This window comes from Haemaphysalis longicornis, unplaced genomic scaffold (assembly GCF_048455015.1).
Source record: "Haemaphysalis longicornis isolate Haplotype H1 unplaced genomic scaffold, Haemaphysalis longicornis Haplotype H1 scaffold_11, whole genome shotgun sequence".
Lineage (NCBI taxonomy): Eukaryota > Metazoa > Arthropoda > Arachnida > Ixodida > Ixodidae > Haemaphysalis > Haemaphysalis longicornis.
Window position 1 is genome coordinate 110465658 of NW_027526214.1, and position 12624 is coordinate 110478281.

The window sequence follows — 12624 nt, forward strand, 5'->3', positions numbered from 1 at the left end:
GTACACTAAGAAGGTGGCTGATGTTATCGCTTCTCGGCTGTAGTTTCTCACCCTCCCCGTGACGGGTTTGCAGAGCCGTGTTTGAAGGTTTTGTATCAAGCCTCCGAAAGGTTGCGACAGCGTCGCTCCCGAGCCCGGTGAGGCATAGCTACGGTAAAGCAACGGTGCCAGTTTCATAGCTGGCACCGTAGCTGACATACCCTGACAAAATGGTGTAAATGGTGTATATTTATAAATGGTGTACATTTATAGCCTGACAAAACGGTGTAAATGGAAACAATTTCATCCAATGCAAAAGCATAGGAGTATTCATCAAAACTTTACATTGAATTTTCATCTCTTTTATTTCCCTTGTTTGGTGTTGTTTTGTTGGAAGTTATTTCGATAGACTCTTTACTGCTACTCCAGATTTACGCTTCTTTCTTCGCTTTAGTTTTTTCCATCTTTTGGGTGGAAATAATTCAACAAGCACAATCGCAACAGGTGGCTCATCTTCCCGGAACCAAATTTTTGCGGTGCCGTGGGCTCCTATTTTACTAAGGTGGTACTATCAAGATTGTGTGTCACGCGGAACGTGCTATTGTAACTTTTGCTCTACTGCTCCGCACGTGTTGAAAAGGCGCAGTGGTAACAGACACGGCTTCTCTCCTGGACACCCATGCTGTAATGCCGTAACGAAATTAATGTTTTATTCCCTCCTTACAAATCGGGCTGTTCTCTGCGTGGGAACCAGAAACAGCTGCAACTTTTTTTTTTAACATAAAGAGGCACCTAGGACTTTCGCCGTAAGAAGCAGGAGAAAAAAACAATATGGGCGTATCTCTCGGCTTAGCTGCAAATGTCGTAAAGCGACAATACCGTTGACCCGCCGCTAGAACCCCGCACGGTATTATCATCTCTTGCTCTTCTAATGAAGAATGCCGTACATTTTCTGCATTCCTTGCCCTCCCTCCATGCACTCTGCTCGCATGCCATCTGTTCCGACGGCATTGGGTCCCTTCTATGTATTTTGTAAAGAAAATGTCAGTACTACATTCTCAAGTTTGTGTTTGATTTATCTTGCCGGTCGTCGCTAGAGCATTAGAAAATTTGTTTCTTTTTTTTTCTTGTAAACTACAAAATAATTCAAAATTTAAAGAACGCAGGAACTCGCGGTTTTCACCTTATATGTTGCTGAACATAAAACTACAAAATTAATTCAAATTATAAAGAACGCAGGAACTCGCGGTTTTCACCTTATATGTAGCTGAACGTAGGCCTGGCGTTTTATTGCTGCTGATAATTTCAGGATAAAAAAGCCATGCAGAAAGTAGTTTGCACTCAGGAGATACGCCGAGATTTTCGTTACTGTAAGGAAAGTATTTAGATGATGTGTTACACAGGTAGACGAAAATAAATATTGACCTCTTCAAAAGAAATCGAGCAACCGAATACACGCCCTGGACATGAAGGAATAAACAAAACCTAAGACTCTGCTGCCAATCAGGCCCAGTGTTCATAACAGCATTCAAAGCAACTTTGTTCAATATATCCCTATGATGAAACTTTTGGTTTGTCGTTACGTGGCTCTTGTTCTTTGCATTCAATTTCAAGCGCATGAAATATTGTGCAGTGCCCCTTCGTCTTCTTACGTACGTCCTATAAGTGAGAAAGCCTGGCGCTACTTGCGTGACTCCTTTATTGCTTCATGGTGCGTATGTCTCGGTCTTCGTTTTCGTTTCTTTGTGTTAAGGTGCGAATTAGTACAGCAGCCGCAGTAATAGTAGGCCCAAAAGGTTCAGCAAAACCACGATTCTGCGGCTTCGGGTGCCTCTGTTACATTCACGGGCAATTGCATTCACGTGTTACGTGGTACACGGCATGCCGTAGGTTCCGTTTTGTTCAGCCGCTGGTAAGTCACGGAAATAGCCCGGTGGTGGCGTTTTGTAGTCCTACCTTCGAAGCCCATCTGGAAACGTAAATCGAACTAAATTATGGCTTTGTTGAATTTTCGCAGAGGCAGCAATTTTAACGCCATGAAACCCCAAAAATGTCATTTTTTTTGCCAATTAGGGCACCGAAGGGCTTTCTTTAAATACTAATATGTTGCTATATCGCATTTCATAAGTGTTGTGAATATATGCCAGGTAATGCTTTGGTGTGCGTAAATTTTATTATATTGAGTTGCTTTAAACAAAGGCGATTGCTATTGATTTCTTTTACATCCTATGTCCTGCCCTCGACTCCATAAATCTTGCTGTTCTTCCATGTTCCTCGTGTTGATTAGGCCATGCGTTCTAATGACGTTTGTGTTTCCATATTGCAGCGAAATTTTTGTGCACGAGTATATTCTATCGCTTGTGAACTGCTGCCGAGATATACTACTGCTGAGTTTTGTTTGAGGTTCTTTTAGCCGCGTTATCTGCGTGCTACACCACTGCAATGAACCCGTCATACCAGCGGGTGTAAGACTTTCCAGTGGGAGCCAAGCCGTCGAAAGAGGTTGAGCAAATAGCATACTGCCAGCTGCTAAATCTTGTTAGTGTTATGCGAAGGGCTATAATGTACCTTAGCTTGTTCCGTCTTGCACGCCCATCCAAGGCCTTCTGAAGCCAATGCACTCATCGGGAACACCCACCGTACTGACGTGGTCAGTATATGCTCCCTGAACGCGAACATACCCTTCCACTATTGTGTGCATGTGTGTACACATGGTTCGGCTTTTTTGTCTTAGCGAGCTAAACGCTCGCCGACATCCCAGTAGCAACCTCACCACTGGTGTGCAGCGCCATCAACTATACCCGCGTCATGCCTCAATCATCATCAGCCGCGTGCGGCCCGAAGAGCTAGCTGTCCACGCGCCATATCAGAAGAATGACGACCGTTTGCGTGCATATTTGCACAACATCGCTGCTACCAGCTGTTGCCAGCATTGCGCACACGCAATAAATGTAGAAGGGCCATCTGAACTGAGTTATACACTCCCTGATACAAGGCCACCCATAACAATTCTTTAAGAAAGCAAAGGGAAGGCGGTCTTGTACTTTCTTGGTTGCTTCTCAGACAGGTTACGTCCTGTCTGATCGCAGGGACCATGGTCCACATCCGTGTTCATAAGCAGTACGGAAAGGCAATAGATTCGAAAACCGCAAGCAGGTGCGGAGCATCGCCTCCTGTATTTTACAATCCCAAACGCATCGCCCGCTTCCCTATGCGAGTCAGTGGTACGCCAGTAGTGCCCATATGTCGCAAGGTGGGGCCCCGAGCTGAACCGGGATCACCCGACCATAACTAAACTTGAGAGCGGCGTGTGTCTGGTTGCAACGACAACCGATGTTTGATATAGCCGAAGGACGGGTGCTCCCTCCAGCGTTAGAAAACTCACATTCGCGGCGCAGCACGTTTTGCCAACGTTGCCGCTTTCCACCACGCGTCACCCGAAGATGAACCGGTCACGTTACTTAAGCGCCGGGGAGGCTAGAGATTGGGGGAAAGTGGCCGTAGTAGAAGGAGAGGGCTTGGTCGGCCGGTACGGGCTGATGCATTTGGCATCGTAAAAATACAGGAGGCGATGTGCGAAGGCAGTATGAAGAGGACGTCCGCCTGGAGCAGGGATTTGGCGCTACGAACACTCACGTGTGAAGTAAATGAGACGCGCCCGTAGGCTAAGAGAAGAGAAGAAGAAGAAGAAGACGCTTGGAGAAGGATACTGGAGATTCCCCTGCTACGTCTTAGACTGCCTTTGACTGTACCGGTGCTTTTGTCGTTTAAGGGGACTAGGCTGGGCCGATGCCTTAGGGATGTGTGCAATGCCATTCACTCCTTCATTTCGGAGACAGCTCGTCTACAGTGTTAAGAACCTGCCGATTAGGCTGACTTTTACTATTGTTTTCGTACTCATCTCTCTGTTGTTGTTTTTCGTTTTTTATCTCTCTCTCATTAATCTACACAAATTCTTTCTGCTGCTTCATTATTTTGCCTCACATGATTGATTGAAATGGAAACATGACTCTTCTTGGCCAATCCCCTTAAGCGGGCATGCGCCATTTTTCAGGCCACCACCACCACCCCAACGGCTGTCGTTGCTTGTGCTGAACACCTATTGTTGAAGTGTGCAGTAACGTATATGCCCGTTCCACTAACGTTGGCGGCCTGTGCAGTAGCGCAGTGCTACACATCATGTTGGTGCGAGGAAGATTTTTTTTTCCTTAGATGCACGAGTGAAAATTGACGTAGTTCTACCCAATGCTAAAACTGCCAAGTAAGGAGCAGTGATCCTACAGTGTTTTCTTTGAGTTATTGTTGTGAGTACTTGGTCGTTATTGTCTTTATCTCCTTCTTAACTGTGCTTTGCTATTGCTTTTTTGTGTTGTCTTTTCTTTCTTGTGTTGTGCTTTTGTTTTTCGGTTTTTTTTTCAACTTCGGCGCATTGAACAGTCAAATTACCCTATTTTTGGGCATTTTCCACATGGGTACACCGCATGAAGCGAATAAAAACAACAATAATTCGAGGAGGGTTCTAGAGACTCGCCTCTGCCTTTGTCTTTCGGGGGCACGGAATAGCTGAGCCACTGCTATAGAAATTTGTGTCACGCCGTCAAATCATTCGGTGCGAAGACGGCTGATCTGCCGTGCTAGAACTATTCAGGTCAGGTTAACACGTTGTGTCTTGTTTTCGCACTACTTTATGTTTTCTCTCTCTCTCTCAAACTTACCCACTAACAAAATTCTCCTCCTCCCCTATATGTCTCACTTAAAATGATTTCACTGCTAAAACAAATTCTTCTTGGCCAATCCCGCGAAGTGGGTATGGGTCATTTGACGTGCGGGACGTCCAACGACAATAGACTGACGACATCCCAGACACATCAAGTGCTCCACACTTAATACGCCCTGCTTAAAATTGCCTCAATGGTTTTTGTACGCAGCGATAACGAACAAGCGTCCCCTTTTATAAAAAAAATCATGCACCCCTCCGCCTAACGACTACGATGGTTGAACGCGAAGCTTTCACGTGTCATATCCTTTGGTGTGCCAATCCCACACTGCGAATACGTCCTACTCTGGAGGGACGCATTCACAGCAGGTCCAGTGTATGCACTCCGTAGTCCTAACGTTTGGGTCTAGGGAGTACAGCGCGAATAGGTGCGGGCTGCTGGGTGTTCGCTTCGACCATGTCGATAAGGCGTAATCGAACGGAGGCTCATTACGCGAAGGACCCAGGCTCGATTTCGGTCACCCGAAGCGTTCTTTTCTTTCACTTCACCCGTGATTGCTCATCAACGTCACAGAAATTTGCCCTTCCTGCAGGGCGTATCGGCGTACAACGGGACCAAATAGTGTAAACGTCCACTTCAACTTCTTCCTTTTGTAAACCACTCCAGCCTTTCGTGAGAACGTTTATTACAGTCGGCCCAAAGGAATGCCTTGCGTTATTTTGCTGTGTGATGCCTTGCCTTATTTTGTTGTGGCGTCCGCTGACCCGGAACGGTTCAATTGCAGTCGTTTTGAGCGGAAGTTGTTTTTTCTGCCAATTTCTCGGGGCTAGCTTTTGGCGTGATTTTTCTCTGTTACAGACACAAAAGAGCATATTGTCTAGAGATTTGTAGAGCATTTATTTCTGAAACATTTTTATCACTGTGTGTACAATGCGATCAGAAAAACTTGGTTTTTGGAGAAGCAAAGAAATGTCCTCGGATTGATGATCCCTTTTGTTCGTAGAAACAACACTCAAGTTCAAATATTAGAGCAACGTGATGTCGTCCAAATGTCAAGTGTTATCGTCAGGTGCAGATTGGTGTCTCCCCAAGACGCGAGAGGAAATTTACCACGTTTTCCTGATCGCAGGGTCCCAGTTTTTCCATTGCGGAATTATTAAATGGCCTATTGAATAAAAACCAGCGACCGCTCAGTGAAAATGGTAAAAATAGAGGAACTGAAAATTTTCAAGTGTAAACTTTAACACTCATCGAACAAACCCTGAACCGAGCGGACCATATTTGCTTATGATGAATACTATGGTGGTAACGCGGTTCCTGCCTGATGTGTATGGTACGGTGGTGTGATGTGGGTGCACTGAGGTGACGTAATCGAATAGATGTCGACATTATGACTAGGGGCACCCATTTTTGATTCCAATCGCGGGAAGGGTTTCAACACCTTTCTTTACTTCACCAACGGTCACGATCGGCGTCAGAGAAAATGGGCTTTTCTGATTTTGGCGCAGTCTACCTTTTTAAATGTTTTATCGGTGCGGTATAACACCTGCAAAAAGTATTTCTGACTGCGCCACTTGGCGTCTGTAATAGCGAAACGGCTTCGCGACTCTGTATTTTAAATTATCCCCTAGCACAAGACGTTACACAGCCTGCGTCCTCTTACTGCAGGGAAGAAAGGTGGCCGTTGACGCGAGTGCACCGAAGTTAGCGCAATGCAGCAGATAGATGGAACCATGCCACGGAATCTACCCTCTTTTTCAACTCTCCAAATACAGACAACGAGAACGCGTAGCAGCGCAACGCATACGAGACAACGCAAAGCCATACCAGAGCGTACGGCGGAAGCTTACCGGGAATCAATAGTCTAATGTAGGAAGAAGACGAACCCCTCTTAGCAAGTTGGGCGGAAGAAATTGTGCGAGGTGTTCGAATAAACATCATTTTTCTCACCTTCACATCGGTTGGAAAGTGCTTAGGTGTCCTTAGACTTTTTATTAGCAATAGACGGCTCATGTAGGCTTAAGTTCCGTCGTCTTACGCAAGCAGAGTGAGAGAGTAAAAGCAAAGAAGACCGACAGGGCACATGGGGAGAATGGTGATGTCAAGACGAGTTGGCAATGTGCCGCCGCATTCACCTACCGCTTACGACCTTGAAATCTTCATTACCAATGTATTGCAAATTCAGCCTACAATTCAGCAAGTGGTATACCCCTCACCTGTCCCCTTCCGATGTACTTACTGCCATACCCCCTCTCCACCACACCTCACAAAACCAGTTTGGTCGTTCCCCGCCTTCGCCAGCCACCATATAAATATATCAACCCAACCACATCCCGATCCACAACAAACTCATGTACATTGATTGATTTAAAGACCTGCCTGAAAGATCTGCAAGTGGTGCAACTGCAGATCTTTCAGTCAAAAGCTGGTCTAGCATGGGTTGTTTTGAGTGGGTCCTCGCCGAACGAACTTGCAAACCTGTGCGAACTGCGGACTCTATTGCGATCACCAAGAGCTGGCCCATTAACGGCAGATTCCAAGAACTGACCCTGGTATTCACTCTACTGAGAACGACCAGCATTTGTTTATTTTCTCGTACCCTTACTCCTGATTTCTTTGGCCTGTCGGGACCAGTGGTTATCCTTTTGTAATAAAGGTTATCTCTCTCCCTGTCTCTCTCTCTCTCTCTCTCTCTCTGTCTCTCTCTTCGTCTTGTTTACGGAAAGGGACGTGTTATCACCGCCTGATGGGACGCCGCCTGCACTGCCAACTAGCTATGGACTGTCGAGCGAGTGCAGCGCCAAAAAGCAATAAAAAGAACAAACTCGTATGAACGGCACCAAACGTCCTATAGTTTCAGTCCACAAAAGAAAGCGACGTAGCCGTTTCCGCTGTTAAAACGAGAAAATCTGACCATTGTGAAGGCTGGAACGCTATCCACGTTTGGTATGGCGTGCGAGGGGCATGCACTGGATGTAAGCGAATATAGCAACTCCACTGGTATTACTGTGAAACCGACGTAGTGAAACCGAGTTTAGCTATTTTATGTAGAGCAAAACGGTAAGCAGTTTGCGTGAAACGACAAAGAGAACTTCTCAATTTGTGTAGCGATTTCAGAGACTAAAGATGTAATAGTTTACTGCTGCCGTTTCAAAATTTGCGAAGGGCGCTTTCTGAAGCATCCCACGTAAACCCTACATTTTTTGCATTTCAAAATTAGCTTGCCAAAAACGCAATCCGCAGCTAAGGGAGGAGGCGACGCAAGCGTGTTACAGCTCATGTGGTACCTCATGTGGTGCCCACACAAGGCACACTTAACAACACAATAGCGTTCCTCCAATAGATTCGCGTGACTTCATGCACCGCAGAAGGATTTTCTGGCTGCGGGCACCCGCCCATGTGATGTCCAACTTTGCTGCAGGCAGCGTATACTTTGTGTTTCTTTTTGTGCAGGTAACACCGGTATTCTGCTCCGCGGTAGCAAACAAAGCACGGCAATTTTGTACCCGTAAACGCTTGATCTTCCAGAAATGCTTGAGTTGCGCCAGGGCGCCACCGAACTTTCGCCAATGACTGGGGTCACAACCGCTGTCGTCTTCGCCTTCCTGGGCCGACATAGTCTCACCACAGTCCTTCAATGCTTCTCTGGTCATGAAACTCCCGGCCAAGTTTCGCACGGGTACAAAGGCTACGGCGAGGGCGCCACCACAGATCGGAGGGCATCGGGCGGCCGCCGCTGCTCTGTAGCCAGACCGGCAGGCAGGAACGCTGTAGCAGCATGCCCGTTCTCACAATTTTTTTCGCCATTCACAAAATAAGGCCATTTGAGCGCCCCACGACACGTAAAGCGAAAGCGCACTGCTGATAAGGCGGCCAGCGTCTGTTTTATCTTACTCCGTGCACGGCCGGACTGGAGGAGCGGCGAGCGCGCACTTTCATACGGCCTGCGCACCCAGCAAGGAAACGATACAGCAGTATATTGACAGAGTGAGGGCCCTTCGAACCAACCCTCTACCCTCCCAAACCTTTTTTCTCATTCGACGCATCGCCTCTGGCCGAGCGAGCCGACAACGCTTGCCGCACGTGTTTTGGATCTGCCGCGGAATATCACCAGTACCAATGAATGCCTTCGGTGCTATATCTCACACAAAAGAAGGCTCGTTGTGCACTTCATTTGCGTGATTAAGAGTTTTAGCTGTATGTTTTTGACAGTCCGCTCGCTGCCAGCGGTCCGCTCAGCGCGACCGGAGCGTGAGCAGCAGAAACACGTTTAGCTAAGCGATAACAGTATATCCCTCAGCAGGAAATCATTTGTGTCACTGGTCGTGCCCTGTGCGTGCGCAAACCAAGGCGTCATCCGAAAAGAAAAATAAGCACTGACATTTCAGTCACGGAAAATGTCGCGTTTATTGCCTGCCTCGCCATTTTCATATAATAAAGTCGCTGATAAGATATGAAGGCCGCGCATATTTTCCTTCATGTGCCCCGAGTTAAAATGTTTCTTTCAGTTTTTTTATTAGGAGATTCCGAGTGATAATGTTAGGCTGTTATACCCTATTAGACAGAAAATTGAGAAGGGAGAAGGAGTCGCCTATTTTAACAACGCACATGTAAATTTACACGGACAGGTATCACCTGTAGCCACGGCAGACCTAAAGCAGTGGCAAATACGCGCGCGCCGCTGCTCTACCCCCTCCCCCCCCCCCCCCCCCCCGCGTGGTGTTGGTCTACCGGCGAGGGCTAAAGCCCCTATATTTGGGGGGCTTCAGCGAGGGTTGGTCCGCAGCGCCACAAACTGGCGGCGGTGAAAGGTGGCAACTATACCCGAAGCGCAGGCTGTATGAAAGTGCGCGCCCGCCGCTCCTCCAGCCCGGCAGTGCTCCGTGGTCCGTTCCCTGCCAAACGCGCTCTGACAACGCCCCGGCTGCCCTCCGATCAACACCAGCGACGCGGCGCGACCTTTCTGGGCAGTGTACGAAGCTCTCCCATAGCGTGACGATGAAGTTTCATGACCAGAAAGGCATTGAAGGACTCTGGTCTCACCTTCAACCGTGGTAATCAATCGCACTGCTGTTTTCGCTGCGTATGCGGCGCTCCCCCGGCCAGGCGCCGGGCTTGTCGCCACTCCCGTGAGTACACTCCCGCTGGGTCACGTCATCATCGCGAGATGATGGCTCGCCGAAGCCACCACTAGGCTTATCGCCGGGGAGAGGTGGCCGTGAATGCATTCAGTGATTAAACGGCAGCAGACTAATAGACCTTCATGCGGGTGGTCCATCAGGTGTATCTCAGCCTTAGAAAGCTTGACCGATGGCCAGAAATAGGTGAGACATAGGATTGTCGGCGTTAGCGCTGGCGTTTCACAGAGCCTATGCTAAGAATGGTAACTCCGCTCTGCCCAATAATAATTATTTATGTGCTTTTAATACGTTAGAGAAGCCTAAATATTCTAACCTTTTTTCTTCGCAATAGCCATGGAGGGTCGTCTTCCCGCATTAATAGAAAATATAAAATAGATTGCCCACTTAGCTACGCGAAGAAATAGGTGCCTTTTTTGGGCGATAGACGATGTAAAAGTATTTAGTCGCATCGCCTTTTCTGGCTCTGTAGTGAGCACTCATTTAGGGTTGGCAACATTTTGGCTGATTTTGACCCAACTCTGGCGGCTTTCTATAGGCGGTGGCAACAGCAAGGCTACGAATATGTTTAACGCCGAAATGTTACCACACATCTTCGGTATTGGAAAACCCTCCATCATCAATATTGCGTGATGCTTTCGCCTTAGGTTCTCTTCATTGGCGCAGAGCAAAAATAAGTGAATTTTTATGCTCCGGTTCAACATTTTCATACCCCGTTCCGCATACTGGGTTCCAACATCGTCAAGCAGATGGCTTACCAATTTGGCTATATTCTCCATCTGCTATTTTTCTTTTTGCGTGTTGAAGTGATGAAGTATGTATTGTGCATAGATGCGTATACGATAGTACACTTCTTTTGAAGAATTACGGCATAGCGCTTCGAGCAGTTTCGTTGACTATTATGTGAGAACACCGCCGAACCCTGTTGGTGGAGAACATCGTATTTGCTGCATCTGTGCTATTTATGAAATGAAAATGTGTTAACTAAACTATAGAAAGCTGTAATGGTGGCTATCAGATCCTTTCTCCATCACCGCCTGATGGGCTGTCTGTTAAAAAAATAGTGCGCTTTTGCACCTTCCTACGCTGGAGGATTAGGCGAACAATACTGTTGTCACCGCAGCTATGCTTAGCACACGCTTAAACTCTGGGACAGTAGTAGTACATTTCTCTAATTATTGAATGTCAATTGACCGTGGCCCGTTAAGTATCTGCACAGCATAAGTGGGTAACAAAAGTAACAGAACAAAAAAGATTTGTTGCAATTATTTGAGGTTCATGTCAGAGGTATACACGAGTGGCCAGAAAAATACGTTCTTTACTCAGACAAATATTTTTGAGCTGCTAGAACACACTACGATGCTAGGAAACTTGTATCTCGTGACGACCCATCTGCGAGTGCCTAAGCAGCTAGCCCCCAAACGCTCTCACTGTATGGCCTATGTATGGGGTTTCTGTTCTATTGCCGGCTATCGAGGGGGCAGCTGCTGCTCTTTGGCCTCGCGCGGGGAGGTGGGTATTTTAAAGCGAAGCTTTATGTCATGGAGAAAAGAAAATCTGGCGAGCCTGTTTTCGCATAAAACTTCGGCCAAACTCGATATTCATTCGGGAAAAACACACTTAGGAACTCAATGGATGACTCTATTAGGAGGAGGCCAATAGGCCCTGTTATGGGACATGGGGAAAAGGGTACGGGAAGATGGTTCATATATGTCCTTTCAAGGAGCCGTTCAGGAGCCACAAAGCTTGTGTTTGGGGGAAATATTTAGATGTAAGGGATAGAGTGTGGTTGGTTTTATCTCTCGCGCTGCAGTTCGTGGGCCCAACGAGCTACTGCATGATGCATAGATCAAGGTAACAAAGGGTAGGGGCCAGCGGCAGAGCTTGACAAGCAGTGTCAGTTGCGAATAGAAAACACCAGCGGCGGGCTGATTCGTAAGGGGAAGGCCATCCGTCATATGCACTCTGATAGAAGTAGACACCTTACATACAATCAGCCAGCAGTAACGGCAACAAAATATAGCATGAGCACACCTCGTACAGTAAGAAAGACTAGGAACGATACGAAAAACCACAAGAGTAACCCACGGCCGCTCCACTTATCGCACTCTGTGGGCCCGCAAAGTGATTTGTGGGACGCAACCTGGCGAAGATGCGCGTGATAACGCTGCCTTCCTTCCTTGGACTACGCCCAGGGAGCCAGCTTGGGTAGCGAGCCAGCTTGGGTCGGTGCCGTTCTTCCGTGTGACACTGTCTGCATTGGGAGATGGTTGCATTTTCTCCGTGGAGATTGAAAGCTGAACGTCTCTGCTTATGTTCCTTATGTCTCGGCGCACTTTCCAGTGCTCACGGATCGAAAACAAACAGGAGGTACGCCCAGCACAATAACAACAACAAGTGCCACACTCCAGTCGCATTTGAACCCACGTACGCACGCGATATTGTTATGTGGATTTCACCCTCTGCTTGGGAATAGCCAATTTTTCCAGTGCCCTTCTTTCCTGGAATACCTGGCTGACTTGTCCTTGCAATGAAGGTGCGATTGCCAATTAGTACTAAAGCTGAACGATTACGCTTTGTGCATATAATTTATTGCCCAGTTTCATACGGTTACACTTGCTGTGACCTAGTATGTGTTTCATAATTTCCGTACCGTGAGTGCAAATGTAATATGGTACAGAATTGCCCAAAAATCTTCGCCGTTAAATGTCTTCCACAATTCTTTACAAGACCAACACTGAAAGCTACGCTTGAACGATGATAGCGTTTAGTGCCCGTATACTGTTTTC